Raw genomic sequence first — 7380 nt, 5'->3', positions numbered from 1 at the left:
ATATGTCCTCCTGCAATCCCCAAGAGCAGCTCTCTGGATCCCTGCAGTCTCCCACGAATGTAACACTCACAGGCTCCTCCTCTGGGGATACCTTTCAGAAAGAGACCCTTATGGAGGAAAATAACCTCACCCAGGAAGTGGCCTTCAATCAGGAAGAAGCTGTCCATTGGAAAGCTGTGGTCATTCAGGAAAAGCCCATTTCTGATGGCCAGCCTCAGGGTGCAAGCTGAGCTTCCCCTCAAACCTGGCAATACCACTGCAAGGGCAGGAGGAAGACAATCATGAACGGCCTCCAAAATCTCTGCTGCTGCTGCCATTCTCCCACAAGAACCCTGCTCCAAGGAAAGAAGCTGGATCCTGGAGTCCTTCCCAGGATCAGGTGGGTGCAAGTCCTCATTCATTTATTCCTTACTCTGTCTTGTCCTTTGTGAGAAATGAAGAGTGCGCCCCCTTGTGGCACATTTAGGAACTTAATATTCTGTCACTTCAGAACAATTCAATAGAAACCCCTGAAAGACCACCTCATGGTTTCTGAGCCTGAAGTGGAGAGCAGAGATGCTGAGAGCAGGGAGAGGGGAGGGTGAGGGCATAGCCAAAGGAAACAGAGAGTCACTGGCAAGCCAGATGGGTGCTGTGGCCAGGCAGCAGCCCAGTATGACCTGTGTGTTTTCAAGTCATTAAGACACTTCCTCCTGTTTCATTCTGCTTTTAAGTCTGGAAGAGGACCAGCCCCAGCTCCATGACTTGTGAGTCATGGGTGGGGGTCAGTCTGGCTGGGAATCAGATAGCGCCTTAGGGAGGCCAGGCCAGATGTCCAGGAGCCAGTGTGGTCACAGGCCCATTCTGCGCAGGAAGACATGTGCACAGCAGCCCAGACCTGTCCAGGTAAAATCCCAGGAAGGCAGGTCTGGCTTATCACAGGGTCATGCTCAGTGGAGTGGGCTGAGGTGCAAAAGTGCCCCAGAGTTGTCTGCAGAACAGTAGCCCTGTGTCCTCTCCTCCAGCCTGAGTAAACATCAGAGTGGATCGATGGGAAGTGTCTGTCCTTTGCTCTGTTTCTCACAGTGAGCATGGTATTCTTTATAATCTTTCCTTAGAGAAGCCTCCCTAGCCAGCCTGTCCAACCTTCCCTAAAATGGGTTCCCAAGTTGAGAATGAGGCCTGCAGTGTCTCTGTGGGTGTCCTCTACAAAACAGCCTACTGCCAACCTTTTACAAACCCCACCCACACTTATTCCCCTGCCAAAGCCATGATAGTTCACATGACTTGAGTCCTCAGACCTAACTCAGAGCAAAGTTTATGAAAACCACAGCTGTGGGGTGACTCCAGGGGCAGCTGTGCCCTCTCTCTCCACCATTTCTACCCTGGAGTTCCTCACCTCCTGCCTTGCTACGCTTCTTCCTTCCAGGCCACCATTCGCCTTATCAACGGGAAGTCAGACACCCCACCAAGTTCCACACTGTGTGAGAATGATGGCTATTGTGACCAGGGTGAATCTAGAGACCCTTCTGATGAGCAGCAAACTGCTGTGCATCTGGAGTCCAGTCTCATCTCAGCTGCAAGTCTCTACCTGGAGCCTGCACTCAGCTGGACACATCTGAAGATTGCTTCCATTCCTTTGAGTGTGTGCACATTTCTTGTTCTTGCCCAGGTAAGCAGGTGTGTTCTGACTAGCAGCTGTGGAGCTAACCTCATGTAACTTCTCTATGCTTCATGATGGACAGAAGAGAAGGCACAAGTGACTACAAGCCTGAGCCCAAACATGCAGCAGAGGGAAGTGGCAAGATGGGGCTTCATTCTGCTGTTTCAACATTTAGTGCCCTCTCTCCTTGGGCAATCTCACCTGAATCACATTTAGTCATTTCTAGGAAGTTTGCGGATTTTAATTAAGACTAGATGTCAGAGCTATGGTGAAGGCGTATGCATATCATCTCATGTCTGAAGGCTCAGTAGGCCTGTCTCCTGTGTAAGAGACTAGTCTTATGGTCAAGACCAGCCTGTACATATAGAGAAAAAGAGTCTAGTTTGGGTGGCAGTGTGAATCCTAAAAACAACAAGAACGATGACGACGACAACAGCAACAACAGGATTAGTGATATAGCTTAGTATCAGTAGCATGCAGGAGTCCCTGTGTTCTAGGCCAACATCAAATCAATGTGGTGTCTATGGCAAGAAACCTAGGATTGAAGGGTAGAAGCAAGAGGACCAGACACTCAGCATCATCCTCCCCACAGGGAGTTTGAGGACAGTGTAGAATGACTGACACTCTTTAAAAACATACACCATCCCACCCACCCCCAAATCTTAGTACTCAACTCTGAGAAAAGTGACTTGGCAGCTCATAACAACCACACATTTCCCGTGAATCAGAAGTCCCCTCTGTGATAGAGAAGAAAACTGGGCATCCATATGTGCAGTAATTACTTCCTGTGGCTCATATCTGGAGTCGGCCTGAGGATTGAATTTGTCCCTGGTGCACAGCACTGAGGAGCTGTGAAGTAAGAACTTCCTGCCTGCCCTGTGGGAGGCGCTGAAGAGCTGTGCAGCCAGCACTCCCTGCTGGCCCTTTTGGAGGCACTGTGTAGTTGAGTGGTCCCTGTTCCCTGATAGTCCCTTAGCAGGAAATAAGAAGGAAGTTTTGAGGGCATGGGGGCCCCAAACTTTGCCAATAAGGAAGTCAGGAATTCTGCTGGCCTTGCAGCCAGTTAGAAAGTGATGGTGTACTGTCCCCTTGTGGCTGCTCTGCATTAGCACTTTGTCCATGACCTCAGGAAAGCCTGTATTCAAGTAGGGGAAGAGAATCCTTCCTTAAGTGAGGCTTGTTCCAACTAGCTCATAATTCAGTTATCACATTTATACTAATCTGACACACGGCTAGTTTCCTCTCCTCTATTTTGCAGTAAGACTTCCTGAGTGTCTTAGAAGAAAATCTCCCTATACCAGACTTCCTCCCTCTGTCCAGAAGTCCACCTTACAAATCTGCACTTCGATAGAGGTCATGGGCTTTTTATTTTAACAAATTTATATTAACATTTTCTTAGACAGGCATAGAAGGACAGAGACACATCATCACACATTGTACAAAAACATCCCTAATAGCTATGAAAAGCAAAAAGTGGAAGGATGGAGTTTTCCCTTCTTAGCTGTCACTGTGCCAAGTCAGGTAAAAGACCTGGATCTGTGAGTCAGTTGTAAGAATTTCCCATGACCATAAATGGTGCTGTTTCATTAATTCCATCCCCCAAAGAGGGGAGTTTTATTTGAAGTTAGTTTTATTACACAGGAGTTTAATTTCATAATCTGCATGATTTTTTATGATGAGATATTTCCCGTGATAGAACAGGAAAAGAAATACCTGATCAAGAGAAGAATATTTCAGAGGCTTTGCAGCTATCAGGGGATTCCATAGTGTCCCAAAATATCACCTTACTGCAGGTTTAAGAGTTCAGGTAACTACCCTAGCAGTATTTTTTGGCTGCCATGTAACTGTTTTACCCCCTTTTGCGGAGAAAAAGTTAGAAGGTTTTTGCCAATGCCCACATGGACTGTTGGGGTTCAGGTAGAGGTTTGGGGAGTAACATGGCCGGATGATTTCATTGTCCTTTCCATGCCTCTGAACCAGACTTGATTGCATAAATCAAAACAAAATAGAAAAATCAGCCTGAGGGACCTCAGATTATGGTGGCTTGGGGTCTTTGGGATGATGTCAAAGGTTGGCATGAACTCATCCAGTCCTGCTTGAACCAGAGATCCTGTTGGATCCTCATAGTGTGCCAGTTTCTGCCCCAAGTCTGCTCTGCCCTTGGGATATAATGGTACCACAGCCCACCTGCTTTACCTGAAGCACCGAAGCTTAGCCTGGTAGATGGTTTAACAGGATCTCAGCCAATGTGACTTCAGGATAAAAAACCTTCTCTGGAGACAATTTATATTGAATTAGCTCTCTTTATTAGGGGTGAAGAATGGCTGTTAAACCCTGGTGTGTGGGGAGTGTTTTGTGTTGAGTGTACATCATTTCCGGAGGCTGAGGTGCTTGAAATTCATCAGTCACATGAAGAAGAACTCGCACTGATAGCTGGGCTTGTCTTAATAAGGAGATAGGAAGTTTAAGGCAAAACCTGGCCACCAGGATCCATGACTATATTGCGTGGCAGACGTGGAAGTTGTATAGGCTACATACAAGGGTCCAACTCTGGAGAGGAGGGAACAGTCCTACTCCTTCCAGTCTCAGGCTTAGGTTCTCATGGGTTGGACACATCTTGACCTCACTCTCTTGCTCCAGACTTCTTACCCCAGTCATATGGCTTTGCAGCCCCACCATGAAGGGTCTTCAACAAGTACCCTTAGGATCCCTAAAGATCAACAGCAAGGGAGAAACGGTGGGCAAGCTTACAGTCAGAACTTCTTTGACATACCTCCCCCATAAATGAGTGTTCACAAAAGAAATGTGAAAGAAAGTACAAATACAGTCTAGAAGATAAAAGGTCACAAATGTGACCACCAGCATGACTGTAGTGTGGGCTGCTCTGGTCACAGCATAGACTCTGAGCTTCTGATTGTGGTTGTGTATATAGTGCATTCTCTGGTGGTGTCTCTTCAGGTGAATCATCATAGAGAAAACTGGTCCAGATCATGATGCTGATAATTAAAATGTCCTGGGCAAACCGCAATAAGCTAATGCCAACACTGACAACAGAGAGGGATCAGATCCACTTACCTTTAGAATCAGTGCCATTGTGTCTTTTCTGTGGACCGCTAGCATTCATTGGAATGTACGCATTATTTAAGACACTGAAAAACCAGCAACTGTAACAAAAATATCTCATGAACTTGGGGGTATTTCTCTGAGCATGACCCTTGTCCAATTACCAGGAACATGAGTGACAAACTGGTAGGTGGTCAGGGCACAGGTAGAACACATGTTTGTGCTTTGAGACACCATGTGAAAGAAGTATGAAAGTTTACCTGTGAGGTCAGTTGGAGGCTTCCTTGGAGCCAAAACTGTAATATGGTTTGGAAATGTCAAGAAGAGGAGATTGAAGGTATTGCCCACAGCTAAGTTTGATAGAATGACTTGAATGGGCCTCAGATGAGTGTCAGTCAAAACTGGAGATAAATTATGAAGAAACACAAGAATGTTGCCCACAGTCCCAACCTCAGCCTGGCAAAGCAAAAGTATCTGAAGAGCCACTTCTTCTGTAGTATTCAGGGTTTTATTTTGAGATAACATGGAGATAGCTTCATTGGATCAGGTAGGACACTGTTGTCTTCAAGAGTCTTCCCAATTATTTGAGATTTTCAATTGTTTTTGTAGTCTTTTATCTCAAGAATGTGGCCCTGCTTTGTCACTACAAGAGTTTTCTCTGAAAAAAACCAAGAATATTTAATTTACACTTATTTTGCTTCCTTTCCCTCATGATGGAATTGTGCATGTGATGGAACTCTATCTCTCATGTTCAACACCATAAACACATATTTCTACACATTATGGGTTCTGCATGTGTATACATGTATATCTGTAGACATGAGTGCATTTTTGCTCCATTGGAATTCAACATTATCTTTCAAAACAATGTGCTAAAAATAGTAATTTGTTGTTGAAGAGATGGTCCTAGTCTGCTCATATTTGAGGAACTGTATTTATGCAGTTTTGATTGAACAAGCAGGCAGAACAATCACATTCATAAGATAATTAAATATTCCAAAATATAATTAAGAGATGGGGGCATGGGTCAGTGGTGAAGAGCACTGGCTCCTCTTCTAGAGGACCCACACTCCATTGCCAGCATCTACATGACCCTTGTAACTGTATGTAACTCCAGTTCCAGGGACCTGGCACCTTCACATTCATACATACCATCAAAACACCAGTGCATATAAACTAAAAATATATCAAATAATTTTAACAAATGATAATGAAAAATTAATATTCTTACTTTATATAAGAACTTGAATTAAGATCTTTATATAGAATGTTATAAAGAATGTTCCCTTAAAATAATCTAATCTGTGTTGATATACTTTTATAGTAATCATTGTTTAGAAAGAAAATATTTCTGAAAAAGTCAATAGCTTTCTGTTTATAAAGGACAATATTGATATATACCTGTAATATCTATTGTGAAGAAAACTGAGAGACCCAGGCATATCATTGATTCACAAATGTCCACATTTTAACTGTATTTCTAATGAATCTGATGCTGGAATTATATTGGATAAATGACCAGTTTTCATCAATCACAATCCAAAAACATTACTGTCACCTCTGTTAAAGTCTTTGCATACAGAGATTTTTTTAAAGCTCAGATTTTGAATGCTCCTGTTTAGTCTCCAACTTACATGGTTTATGTTGATTTTTATAAAAACAATAAGCTTTTATCCAACAACTAAAAATCTGTCATATCACATATGAAAGTCACATTAAAAGGCATTTTCAGATGAGTGCTGCACCATGACATAGACATTTCTTTTGCCTAGAGAAATCATTGACAAAATTATGTAAACTGTGGAGACAAAAACAAATTCCTTCTAATGATTAATGTTGATTTCCTAATACACTGGACTGTAGGGAGGAGAATAGAACTTTAAACAGAAACATAAAGCTGCAGGAATCTTACCTACCACAAGGATGGGGTTTACTCACAGGGATGAAGGCCCGCTCCTAATCAGGTACTGGAGAAAAAGCTCTGATTTCATTTCCTGTTGAAGATCTTTTCAGTGTATCTGTTCCCTAAGACAGATCCAAAGGAATGGTGAAGTCTCATATCTTCCAGGAAGTGTTGTGCAGATGGCTGAATGAGGTGAGATATCAGAGCCCACAAAGGGACAGACGTCGCTTAGAGAGTCCAATACATTGTCATCTGTGTTGTTACTGGGCATGGCTTTATACAGCTTCTAGAATACCTCTAAATGGAAAACACATGTATCCCCAGTTCAAATCAATATGCTTTCCTTCTAGTAATCAATGATGAGGCCCAAGAGTTTTCTAGGTCATAGTGTGTAGAACAGAGGTTAAAACAAGTTTCCTTACTTTCTTTGGGGAAATCTAAGTTCAGAATTGGTGCTGTCATCAGGTGTGGAGAAGTGTACTACCAGGGAGATCAAGAGATTTGTTAGGTGTATTTCCAGGGACTGCATTACACTGTATACATTCACTGTTGCAAACTTGTGCTGACATCAGAAAGCCCATAAGCATGTTATCTGGAGTCTTGCATTTTCCTATTCTTGGACAAGGATATTTTAGTTTGACAAATCAAGCAACAGAAGCCTGTGTTAACTCATATGTCCTTGGGTTATTCCAATGTCCATTTGCTTTGAGGTAGATCATGACTCATTTTCTAATATACCATGAAGGCTTATTAGAAGTATAATAGGTTGTGA

The 7380-nt window shown here is 43.2% G+C and overlaps 1 pseudogene; it reads right to left on the bottom strand.

The window, feature by feature from the left end:
• Positions 1 to 4330: 4330 nt before the first annotated feature.
• Positions 4331 to 5305, bottom strand: LOC127664087 (vomeronasal type-1 receptor 1-like; annotated as a pseudogene).
• Positions 5306 to 7380: the final 2075 nt, after the last annotated feature.

Source organism: Apodemus sylvaticus, chromosome 13 (genome assembly GCF_947179515.1).
Source record: "Apodemus sylvaticus chromosome 13, mApoSyl1.1, whole genome shotgun sequence".
Taxonomy (NCBI): Eukaryota; Metazoa; Chordata; class Mammalia; order Rodentia; family Muridae; genus Apodemus; species Apodemus sylvaticus.
The sequence above is the reverse complement of the archived record's forward strand: the minus strand, read 5'-3'. Positions and strand labels throughout refer to the sequence as shown.